This window comes from Schistocerca cancellata, chromosome 2, assembly GCF_023864275.1.
Source record: "Schistocerca cancellata isolate TAMUIC-IGC-003103 chromosome 2, iqSchCanc2.1, whole genome shotgun sequence".
Lineage (NCBI taxonomy): Eukaryota > Metazoa > Arthropoda > Insecta > Orthoptera > Acrididae > Schistocerca > Schistocerca cancellata.
Genome location: NC_064627.1, coordinates 882,287,490 through 882,300,634, shown reverse-complemented (window position 1 = coordinate 882,300,634; position 13,145 = coordinate 882,287,490). Strand labels below are relative to the sequence as shown.

Below are 13,145 nucleotides of genomic sequence, written 5' to 3'. Positions count from 1 at the left end.
GGCGGCTGGCTAGGCGCGTGGGCGCGTGCCTGGGCCCCCTGCTACTGGACGCGGGGGCGGTTAGGACGGCGGAGATGGAGGAGGGGGGAGGGAGGGAGAGGAGATGGAAAGGGGGGAGGGGAGGAGCAGTGGGAGAGGGCCGGCGCCTCGTTAGATGCGGCAGACACGCCGCGAGAACAATTTGTCTCCGCCGTCGCAAGGCCGCATTACGCAAGGCGCCGAGAACATTGGCTGCGTCTGTCGCCCGGTTACGGGCAGTTTCGTCGCATCTAACTGCACGCTAACCGGCGAGCGGATTTACTGCATGACACTTGAAAACAGTCTGATTCTCCACACACATCCTGGCATTTCTTTTACAGTTGTCGCAGGACATCCACTTTTGGTATCTCCCAGCCTGGCCGATTCTGGCTGCAGCGTTGCGTGAGCTTAAGCTGTGGTGCGCGGGGAGCGCAACCAATAACATTAACACAACAAGAAAATTCTTCATTGTACACACACTGAGGTGACAAGGTCATGGGATAGAGATAGTATCGCGTACAGAAGGCATAAGAGCGCAGTGATCTGGTGGAGCTGTTGTCTGTACTCAGGTGATTCATCTGAAAACATTTCCGAGGTGATTTTGGCGCACGATGGAAATTAACAGGCTTTGAACGCGGAATGGTAGCTGGAGCTAGACGCATGGGACATAACATTTCGGAAATCATAGGAAATTCAATATCTACAGCGTCTGCACGTACCTATTAGGAAAGTGAGGCGAAACTTGGTGTTAATGGGCTATGGTAAGGCCGACCGACGCGATTGCCTTTCTTAACGGAACAACATCGTCTGCAGCGCCTCTCCTGGGCTCGTGGTCGTATCTGTTGGACCCGAGACGATTCAAAAATCGTGGCCTGGTCAGATGAGTCCCGATTTCAGTTAGTAACAGCTGATGCTAGGACTCGAGTGTAGCGCACACCCAAAGAAGCCATGAATCCATGTTGTCAACAAGGCACTGTGCAAGCTGGTGGTGGCTCCATATTGTTGTCAGCTGTGTTCGCATGCAATGGACTGGGTCCTCTGGCCCAATTGAACTGATAATTGACTGCAAATAGTTATGTTCTTCTACTTGGGGATCTTTTTCAGCCACAATTGACTTCTGTGTCTCCAATTACTATATCCCTTGTCACCGTATCAGAGTTCTTAGTGATTGCTTTGACGAATATATTGGATGATTAGGATGATGTTAGGTTTGTGGAGCGCTCAACTGGTCATCAGCGCCCGTACAAAGTCCCAGTTTTGAAACATCCGAATTTTTGTACACAGTCCTGTCTAACCACTGTCACGGATGATGATGATGATGAAATGATGAAGAGAACACAAACACCCAGTCCGTGGGTAGAGAAAATCCCCAACCCGGCCGGGAATCGAAAACGGGACCCCGTGATCCCAAGGCAGCAACACTACCCACTAGACCACGAGCTGCGGACAAATATTCTGGACAATTCGAGCGAATTATTTGACCACTAGATCGTTCGACGTAATCGACAGGTCAGTTCGTGCACAATACCCCGCACCGGTAACACTTCCGTAATTAGGGGCTATTACAGAGGCAGCATGGCGCAGTATTTATGTAGGGGATTTCCAACGACTTGTTGAGTTCATGCCACATCGAGTAACTACACTACGCCGGTTAAAAGGAGATCCGACACGATATTAAGAGGATCCCGAGTTCGAGTCTCGGTCCGGCACTCAATTCCTGTCTGCCAGGAAGTTTCAGTTTCTACATTACTGGCATGGGCAGTTTTCACGTAGACCTGTGGCGACAGTTCATGAAGCGTTCGTGGAAGACACTACGAAGGTACTTTCAGTGGATGTTTTAAGGCGCAGTTTTGTACAGGCTGCAGCATCCATAGGCTCAATTTCTACTGCTACTTCTACATCTATATCCAGAAAGCCACTTTGGTGTATAGCGAAGGGTACTTTTTGTAGCACTGTCACTCCTTCCCATCCCTGTTCCAGTCGGGAATGGCTCCCGAGGATCACCAGGAAGTCTCTGGTTCAAATTGTTCAAATGGCTCTGAGCACTATGGGACTCAACAACTTAGGTCATAAGTCCCCTAGAACTTAGAACTACTTAAACCTAACTAACCTAAGGACATCACACACAGCCATGCCCGAGGCAGGATTCGAAACTGCGACCGTAGCAGTCCCGCGGTTCCGGACTGCAGCGCCAGAAGAAGTCTCTGTGTGGGCTCGAATTTCTCTACGTATATCTTCTTGGTCCTTTCGCTAAATATATCTAGGAGGAAGCCATATGTGTATTCATTCTACTAAGAACGTGTGCTCTCGTAATTTGAGTAGTAAAACCGGGATGCAGAACCCCTCCCTTGTAGCGTTTGACAGTGGAGCTGGTTGATCAGCTCCTGGGAGCTTTCGTGCTTGTGAAATGATCCTGTGACGAAATCTACTGTAGTTCTTTGGTCCTAATTCTCTCTATGGATTCTGTCTCACGTATCCCTTAGTGACGAGCGAGGTTTAAGTATTGGCCGTACAAGGGTTTTGTAAACTACTCCCTTTGTTGACAGGCTGTACTGCATGAGAACTCTACCAATAAATCTCAGTCTGGCATCTGCCTTACCCGCGATTGCTTTTATGTGGTCATTGCTCTTCAAGCCGCTCTGTACGCGTACTCCTATATGTTATGTGGAAGTCACTGCTTTAAGTTACAGTTCTGCAACTGTGTAATAACACAGAAATGGTTATTTCTGTCGATGTACATGCAGACCCTTAGATTTCTTTATGTTTTCTATATTTCCCGATAAATTTGTAGTATATTGGCAATAGAATTGTTTTATAAAGGGCAATCAAATAGATTCCGTTCTAAGGCCGTATGGTCCAGAATCGGTACGTTAATCGGACAAAATCGCCGTGAGCAGTGAGCACCAGATTGAAGATACCCGTTTGGTAAAACGCTGTGTACTGCTGCGTGAATGTGTCCGTAATTTCCTGCTGCACATCCTCACCCGATAGCAATCGGCGACCCTTAAAGGCTTTTTTAAGCGGCCAAATGTGTGATAATCGCATGGTGAGAGGTCAGTACTATAGGCTCTGACACGGAACAGCGAGGGAGACACTTAGAGAGCTACCAAGAAACAACCGATGCGGTAATATTTTGGATTCTGCTCTCTATCGGTTTCTCTTTCACTATTTACCCGGAGTCGACGATCTACCAATAGCAGCTTGAAGGGGTTTACCAAGTAACTCCGCTTCTCCGAAAAATGAACGGGAAAACAGAATTTAATAAGTAAATGCGGCACTGTCTTTCAACATGTTTAGCTATCCACGGACACCTATGGAATTCTGCGAAGGAATCTAAATGTCGAGCAGTTAAGACTTGTAAGATGGCGTGGCCTAACGACTCATAATATTTTGTCCAAACTCCTTTCACTATGTTAGCGGCCCACGTGACAGTCGTGGCTAGTGGCCAGTTAGTGATGTCGCAGAGACAGCGGTGGCTGGCGGCGGACGGCGACCTTCGGGACGCCTTATCAGCTTGGTGGCATAAGGTGAAGTCAGGCGCAGTACTGCTGTCGCTGTATGACGTTTGCGGTAAGTGCAGAGGGTCCCCATCGAATCAAGGACCGTTGAAAGCTGGTTGGAGTGTCAGGCGATGGCGACCCCTGACTGCACTCGTCTCGGTCGTTCCAATTTTATTCCCAAAACCATCAGGGCTAGCTGACAGCTCCTAGATCAACGGCTTCAACTGGTCTTTGGCGCTTGTCGACAGGTCTGCAGTAGCTTCGCTGCACATTCATCTGATGACTGGCGTGGAGGAAGCGCTGGTCGATTGCACGACACCGAAGGAATGCCGGTATTGAAGTGGGGGCAGTTTTACTCCCTTTGTCCACATGTGTAGTGACAGGAGGTGGACTTACCTAACGTATTCCGCCCTGGAAACTATGCCACTTAGCAATCCCAATATCAACGACACGCTATTGCAGCATTATTGCGACGTCCAGCTGGCCCGCATACGCTATGACAGGTCGCTATAGAATCCCGAAGCTAATGCCACAACATAGCGTAATCTACGTAGCAACGTATCCGCAACAACATGCCTGGCGTTCTGCCACCGCTATGAGAAAGCGAGCGCGCCGACGTCACTCCTGACTAACGCACCGAGTGCAGAGGCGAGTTGTGCTGAGAGTTGAGGAGGAGGAGGAAAACGAGGGATGCAGTCTTGTCAGACGCCAAGCACTTTGATAGCAATGCTACTTGCGTTAAATTAATGTTCCGCATTAGGAACACTATGGCGTCTATTCACTTGTCACAAAACAAAAGAAAATAAATCAAGAAGCCACATCGTTCATTCAATATGGAATGGGGTTTGCTTCACTTTTGCCATTACTGGAAGGCCATTAAACGTGCCTAATATGCCATCGCACTATTATGAGACGGAAAAACAGTCACTGAAGCGCATTGAAAAAAATTCTTTTGCAATCAACATCACGATGATTTGAATTCACTACCTCTCTTAATGGAAGGAGAGAATCATTTCCAACGGACATTGCGGACAAGTCTGATGATGCTGTTGTTGTTGTGGTCTTCAGTCCAAAGACTGGTTTGATCCAGCTCTCCATGCTTCTCCATCCTGTGCAAGTCTCTTTACCTCCAAGTAACTACTGCAACCTACATCATTCTGATTTTGCTTATTGTATTCATCTCTTCGTCTCCCTCTACGATTTTTACCCTCCTCACGCTTCCGTTCAGTACTAAGTTGGTGATCCGTTGATGCCTCAGAATGTGTCCCACTAACACATCCCTTCTTTTAATCAGTTTCTACCACAAATTTATCTACTCCCTAGATATATTTACTACCGCTTCATTAGTTACGTGATTCTCCTCCAATCTTAAGCATTCGTCTGTAGCATCACATTTCGAAAGATTCTATTCTCTTTTTGTCTGAACAGTTTATCGTCAAAGTTTCCCTTCCATACATGGCTACACTCCATACCAATACTTCCGGAAAGAATTTCTGACACTAAATCTACACTCCATGTTAACAAATTTCTCATCTTGAGAAACGTTTTTCTTGTGACTGTTGGTCTACGTTTTATATCTTCCCTGATTCGACCATTATCAGTTATTTTGCTACCAAAATAGCAAACCTCATCTACTGCTTTAAGTGTCTCATTTCCTAATCTAATTCCCCCAGCATCGCCTGATTTAATCCGACCACATTCCATTATCCTCGTTTTGCTTTTGTTGATTTTCATCTTCTATCATCCTTTCAAGAAATTGTCCATTCCGTTTAATCGCTCCCAAGTCCTTTGCTATCTCTGACAGAATTACAATGTCTTCGGTAAACCTCAAAGCTTTTATTTCCCCTTCCCTGGAAATTACCTCCTACTCCAATTTTTTGTTTCCTTTGCTGCTTGTTCAGTATACAGATTGAATAAGATCGAGGATAGGTTCATCTTCATCTAAGTCCTCTTCCATTTCCACAACATTGCGCTCCAGTACATCTTCCTTGTATAGATCCTCTATATACTCCTTCCACCTTTCTGCCTTCCCTCCTTTGCTTAGGAATGGTATTCGATCTGAGCTCATGACATTCATACATGTGGTTTTCTTTTCTGCAAAGGTCTCTTTAATTTCCCTGTAGGCAGTTTCTATCTTACCCCTAATGATATATGCTACAACAGCCCTACATTTGTCTTCTAGCCGTTTCTGCTTAGCCATTTTACACTTTTCCTCGATCTCACTTTTTAAGCATTTTATTCCCTTTCACCTGCTTCATTTATTGCATTTTTATATTTTTACCTTTCCTCGATTGAATTCAATATCTGTCTTGAGTTAACCAAGGATTTCTACTAGCCCTCGTCTTTTGTCCGTCTCGTCCTCTGATGCCTTTAGTATTTCATCTCTCAAAGCTAACCATTCTTCTTCTGCTGTATTCCCTTCTACTGTTCTTGTCAATCGTTCTCTAATGCTCCCTCTGAAATCATCTACATCCTCTGATTCGTTCAGTTTATCCAGGATTCAATGGGGAAAAAATTACTGCTGTAGTTTCCCCTTGCCCTTTTGCAGTACGAGGACAGCAAGACCGTTTTAATTGATGTTACAAGGCCATATCTGTCAGTCATTCAGATTGTTGCCCCTAAAACTACTGAAAAGGCTGCTGTCTCTGTTCAGGAACGACACGTTTGTCTGGCTTCTCACTAGATACCATCCATTGTGATTGCACCTACGGTACCCATCGCTGAGGCACGCAAACCTCTCCACCAACGGAAAAGACCATAGCTCATGGGGGAAGAGATGGTACCAAAGAAGAAATATTCCTGTGCAACGATCAGCTTTAGCTTCATTACATGGAACATTTCCTGCAATTCCTGCACCAGACGTGACTAAGTTTCGGTAGTTGAAGGAGTTCGTCGTTACCTTTCATGGGGATTCCTAGACTTTGCACCACTGAAAACTAATTTCGATTTGTTTGACAGGCCGTTCTCGCTTTTGGCTGCTTATATATCTCATTATTTCTGACGTGAGCCGATGTGCAATGTAGCAACCCGCCCCAGCGAACTATTTGCCCATTCCAGGAATTTACAAGACTCATATAAAAATGTTAGCCCACTAACAGTGTCCTCAACTGCACAGACAAGCCGCTAACATTATTTCAAAGTTTAGTTCAATGTAAGTGTGCAAACATTTTTTTCTGTTATATAGTTTACAAAGTGCTGCCAACGTTCAAATTTAACAGTTGTTAATCTGCGTAACTTAACGACTTTGTATTGCGAACAATAGTTCTAAAATGGAAATGTGTAAAAATTTATGGACATAAAAACTCAATGTTAAGCAAGCTTTAGGTACAGCTATTTAGCCTCTACGTAAAGCTTTCTGAAATTATGCTCACTATATTAGCGTTATCTGAAGTACTTACATGAAGTAGTAAAGTTATTGCTTTGGTAGAACAAGAAAAAGTTGGAAACAAACCCTAGTGATAAAATCCAGCTTGTAAAATAATGCTGAAATACTGGCTCCTTAGAAGCAAACAAGTCTTCCTAAGTTTCCCGTGTGTATAGTTTTCCATAACAAGAAGATTTTTCAGGAATGAAAAATGACAGTTCCTCAGCCGAGTTAGACGTTTCACGAAAATGATTTTATGTTATCACACGAACTTTAGGAAGGGTTTCATCAGACACATGAATTGCTCGAGTATTTTAAACTCAAGGTTTTTTTTTTAAATAATCTCAATTTGTCATGAAGGCTTAACAAACTCTGTGCTAAATCAAAAATAATTTTTCTACTCCCTTTTAATGATATGTTTGAGTCTTTTTAAATTCAGAACAGTATCTTTCAACTGCTGGCACAGCATTGCCTAAGCGAAAATATGTTGTACGGGTACAGCACTGCCAAGTCAACAAGAGCCGCAATGTGGCCACCGCTGCTGTATAATACACTAATTTCTGTCACATGTGGCAAGTAAACACTGTACGTCGAACGGATCTTGGGTCCCTGGTTCTTGGGTGAGAAGCACAACCGATTGCTTTATACATAAACAACCGCAATGGCAATGCGAACAAGTGGAGAAACAAGATAAAATCTCATCAACAACTCAGGGACTATGAATATAACAGGTTAGCGGATAGTCTATTCTCCTCGAAGAGGTAATATCACAACCTCGAGAAAGAACCTCCGCGGAGTTTGGAAGGCGTGGGGAGACTTATATTGTGGAAAGTAGAAGCTCGAGGGCTGTTTAGTTACTTTCTTATAGAGAAATGATGGCACCCTCCCTAATTATTACACGATAACGATGATATTACATGAGCTCAGGCCGGCCGCGGTGGTCTAGCGGTTCTAGGCGCGCAGTCCGGAACCGCGTGACTTCTACGATCGCAGGTTCGAATCCTGCCTCGGGCATGGATGTGTGTGATGTCCTTAGGTTAGTTAGGTTTAAGTAGTTCTAAGTTCTAGGGGACTGATGACCACAGATGTTAAGTCCCATAGTGCTCAGAGCCATTTGAACCATTTGAACATGAGCTCAATGACAACCAGAAAGAGACAGATAGAGACATGGAGAGATTTTTTAAGGAGGGGGGGGGGGCAGAGAGGGAAAGACAGTACGAGAAAGGTGTGGCGGAGGGGGGGGGGCGGTAGACAGAAGAATTTAGACCTTCAACGGTTGTAGCAGTAGTCATACACTCTGATCACGCAGATACGGAAATTAACAACCGTCGTTATAAAGTACTAATTCTTGTTCTTGAGTAGTGTTGTTGCGCTGCAATCCTACATGTTACAGAGGCACTGCAACACTTCTACATATCTAGTATCGTAAAGGACTTACACTTCTACGAATACGTAGTCATGAATTAATAAAAGCTCCAATTTTCAATTTTGTCAAGTAACTATAACACGGAATATGCCCCACCTATTCCTCGCCATTGCCACATGGTAATGATGAAAGCGCATTCTTGTGAGAGTCTCCTGAAAGAGTTCAGGTTCACGCAGTATACACCTCGCAGCTGCTCTTCCTAATGATTGTGAGGGTAATGGTTGTATCGCTTTCTATGTCTGTAAAGGCGTTTAAGTTCCTGACTGACCGGGGCGAATATCAGAAAACGATTTCTAACAGGTCAGTCGATGTACTGGTGTAATTTTGGAAGGTTTCAGTCCACAGCCCTGCGAGCACATGCTGCAGACACCTCAGTCCGAAGTCCTAAACGGTACAACGACTGTCTTGGAATTTTTCCGAAGACCACTTCTAATTAGTCTAGTTCATTCTCGGTTAAAGCCTAGACTCTGCCTACCATACTGTGTACTCTGTGTACTGTGTAGTCTGCCTACCGATGTGTCATGCGATGATCGTGAGCCGACCAGGGTTACTGGTTTCCACGTAACACCGGAGACAGCACTTAGGCGTAGGTGAAACAGGCTGTAAAATAATACAGCATGAGTCGTGTAAAATAATATAGGGTGATTCGCGGTCGGAGTAACACCCATTTTATTTTGTGTAGCGTGAGATCTGACGACCACTAACGCGCCGACAGGCCCCATAACTCGAGCCGCATTAAATTCCCCCAGACTCTAAAAGACGAGGGAGCTCCATATAGTTAGAGAAAAGACTAACGTTCAGTAGAGGTGAACGCATGTTCGCCATCCCTTTGTGATGTCACTCTGGCAATAGTATTTGTGCTCTTACCTTAGCGACTCATAGAAATACTGCAGGTTTTCAAATTGAATTCTGCAGGGTGTCTTTGATTCTGTAGATGCACACACAACTATTTCACGAGAGAAGTATGCGAATCTGTAAAAGCCTTTTCTGCCAAAGTTGGTAATAACAAGAAACGTAAGTCACCCGAGGCGCGAACCACAAGGCGACCGAGCGGTTTCGCCAACGGCAAAGAGCATTTCGTATTTGGCGGCACTCGAAGGTATATGCAATTGCAGCTGGTCTGCTTGGGAATAGTTTAGTCCGACGTGAGGTACTGGTATATCTTCCCTATATTGCTTTCTGGGTGCCACGTAAACAAATTATCACAGAAGTTCTTATTGATTTCATATATATTCTGATTTAATTACATAAACTGATGTTCTCTTTATGCAAGAAAATATGTGGTTGTATGTCAGGCTGTTCATGTTGTAATAGAAGGAAATGTCTCGTAATTGTTTCAATTTGTTATTTAAATGTATTGTGAGTGTTTTGCTTACAGATTTCAAATACTTTTCGGTTTAGTTAATTGAATTAATGCCACTTCTTACGTATTCTCAAATACGTGTGAGTAGGTCATTCTTTTCACTTTGTAACACCGGTAAAAATTCCCAAACTGTTTTCATTCATTACTTAAAACGCTGCGTAAATGTTATGGGTAACGATTTAGAGTAGTATCCAATTTCGTAATTGAATTTATTCCACTTCCTTTGTGCTTTGAAACACTATAATATTACTACACTATTATCTTCAAGGCGCATAAAATACTGATCCTGTACGAAATTATTCTCCCTAAGATCCTTGCCTTTATTAAATGGATCAGCATATCAATATTTTTTACGAAGACTGAATGGTTCAAATGGCTCTGAGCACTATGGGACTTAACATCTATGGTCATCAGTCCCCTAGAACTTAGAACTACTTAAACCTAACTAACCTAAGGACAGCACACAACACCCAGCCATCACGAGGCAGAGAAAATCCCTGACCCCGCCGGGAATCGAACCCGGGAACCCGGGCGTGGGAAGCGAGAACGCTACCGCACGACCACGAGATACGGGCTACGAAGACTGAAGATGGTGCAAATTCGTATTTAGAAAGTTTTTAAAGAACAAGGGACACAATATTTCCTTATACAGTCATCAAAGAAAGGTTGGCATCACCGCAGTTCCCAGAACTCCTGAAGGTAGACGTTGACTGTGGACACTGTATCACAGACACAGTCCCTATGCCTGTTTAGAGATGTCACTAATCCCCACCCAAAGAAGTAAACAACCATGCATTAGCAGCGGCTATTAGACGGAGGGGGTCCGACAGCCCATCGGTTCCAGTCTTTCCACCAGAACGGAGGTGCAGGGGATAAGTCCCTGTAGTAGTGCTGTTCATATGTGACCTCGGTGGCTCAGATGGATAGAGCGTCTGCCATGTAAGCAGGAGATCCTGGGTTCGAGTCCCGGTCGGGGCACAAATTTACAGCTGCCCCCCTCTAGGTATATCAACAACACCTGTCGTCAGCTGAGGGTTTAAATTAATTATCATTTATTCTAGAGAGGCTGCACCGTCATCAATGGTATGTGTTCTTTCGAGAACACTTCCTATCTTCATATATAGTTAAATGGCTACCCTGCCATTGACCTTCGTCTGTGCAAGTGCGCACAGGTTGCCTGAACTCTTACAGGAATCGTCAATTTAAGTTGGCGCGAGTGAAGAGTGGAGGGGCAAATTATCTGTTAGGAACAATACGTACGTAGATTGTGGACAGTTGGAACGTGGATCTCACGAGGGGCGTGCAAGGGATAAGCCCCTGCAGTCGCTCTATTCATGTGTGTCCTCGGTGGCTCAGATGGATAGAGCGTCTGCCATGTAAGCAGGAGATCCCGGGTTCGAGTCCTGGTCGGGGCACACACATTCAGCTGTCCCCGTCAAGGTATATCAACAACATCTGTCGGTGGCTGGGGGTTTCAATTAATTATCATCTAAGAAGGTAAAAGGCTCGTGATGTCTTAGTTCAACCGTGCCTAGACGGCCTATATTGAGGTTCGATCGCGTCCGCATTGTTACTTTGTGCCAGGAAGGGCTCTTCACTAGGGAAGTGTCCAGGCGTATCGGAGTGAACGAAGGCGATGTTGTTCGGACATCGAAGAGACACAGAGAGACAGGAACTGTCCTATACATGCCTCGATCAGGCAGCTCAAGGGCTACTACTGCATTGGATTACAGCTGCCTACTGATTATGGCTCGGAGGAACCCTGACAGTAACGCCAACATAATAAAAATTGCATTTCGTACAGCCACAGGACCTCGTTAGACGACTCAAACTGTGCGCAATAGGCTGCATGATGCGGCAACTTCACTCCCGACATCCATCTCGAGGCCCGTCTTTGCAATTAGGACACAACGCAGCGGAGTACAGATGGGCCCAACAACATGCCGGATTGACCAGGAGTGGCATTACGTTCTCTTCACCGAGGAGGGTAGCATATACCTTCAACCAGACAGTCGTCGGAGACGTGTATGGGGGCAACCCTGTCAGGCTGAACTCCTTAGAGTGCAGCAAGGTGGAGGTTTCCTAAAGTCTTGGGGTGGCAATATTTGGGGTACGCCGCTGGTGGCCATGGAAGGCGACGTAAAGGCTGTACTATACGTGAATACCATCCTCCTATAGATAGTACGATCATATCAGCAGCATATTGGTGAGGCATTCGTCTCCATGGACGACAATGCGCGCCCCCATCGTCAACATCTTGTGAATGACTTCCTTCAGGATAACGACATCGCTCGATTAGAATGGCCAGCATGTTCTTCAGACATGAACCCTATCGAACATGCATGGGATAGATTGAAAAGGGCTGTTATGGACAACGTGACCTCAGTCTAAGGAATCTACGCCGAAACGCCGTTGAGGAGTGGGACAGTGTGAAATAACAGGGCCTTGATGAACGTGTGGATAGTATGCCACGATGAATACAGGCATGAATCATTGCAAAAGGAAGTGTTACTGGGTATTAGAGATACCGATGTGTACTGCAATTTGGACCACCACCTCTGAAGGTCTCACTCTTATGGTGGTAGAGCATGCAATGTGTGGTTTTCATGAGCAATGAAAAGAGCAGAAATGATGTTTATGTTGATCTCAATTCCAATTTTTTATACAGGTTCCGGAACTCTCGGAACCGAGGCGATGCAAATCTCTTTTTGATGTGTGTATTTTGAAATTAAAATTTCTACCTCAAACTTGCGTAATATTTCTGTTGTTGTTTAATGCGTTGCTATGATATCAAGAAATGTGTGGTAACTTCAGCACAGTGATTTTAAACAATCTCCATGTTACAAATTAAAGGTATGTTATCGATCGTTTTGTAATATCAGTCTCATAATGGCAGTGAAGTTCTTTTATTAGCGACTTGTAGGAGCACTGCCTATTTTCAAACAGAACCGTGCAGGGTAAATTTGGTTCTGTGGCATCACGAACAGTAGTACTGCTAGCAAGATGACTCTGCAGACACTGTCGACTAATATATATCACATTTTAAATATATGTGCGATGCTAAGTTGATTTTATGTTTACCTTTTGACGATGCCACTATGTCTTCTTTATGTGAGGGCATGTTTTAAAACAGATCAGAATTTGGTCATAGCTGACCCGAAACTGACAGTCTAAGGACCTAACAATTCCGTGATCAGAAACAGAAATAAAAGAAATTTGTTTCACTCCTTCCAGATCCATTCCCAAATTGTCGCAGATTGTGGATATAAATTAGTCCTTTGAATTACTTGCAATCAGCTTTTAATATCCTCCACTTGTCACTTCCTAAGAATTAAACGTGTTGCCTTTAGTACGGGTAATTGGTAGATCTATTACATCTCAGGCACATCAAAATCAGCTAATCTAAATCCAAATCATCGTAAATTTGTCAGAATAGACATGCATTTGTAGCAATATTCCTCCGTCGTATTTTCA

At 44.5% G+C, this 13,145-nt stretch overlaps 1 non-coding gene across 1 annotated transcript; it reads left to right on the top strand.

Annotated features, from left to right (window-relative positions):
* Positions 1-10,575: 10,575 nt before the first annotated feature.
* Positions 10,576-10,649, top strand: Trnat-ugu (transfer RNA threonine (anticodon UGU)). The gene has a single exon. It is a non-coding gene; the product is annotated as a tRNA-Thr (tRNA).
* The last annotated feature ends 2,496 nt before the right edge of the window (positions 10,650-13,145 follow it).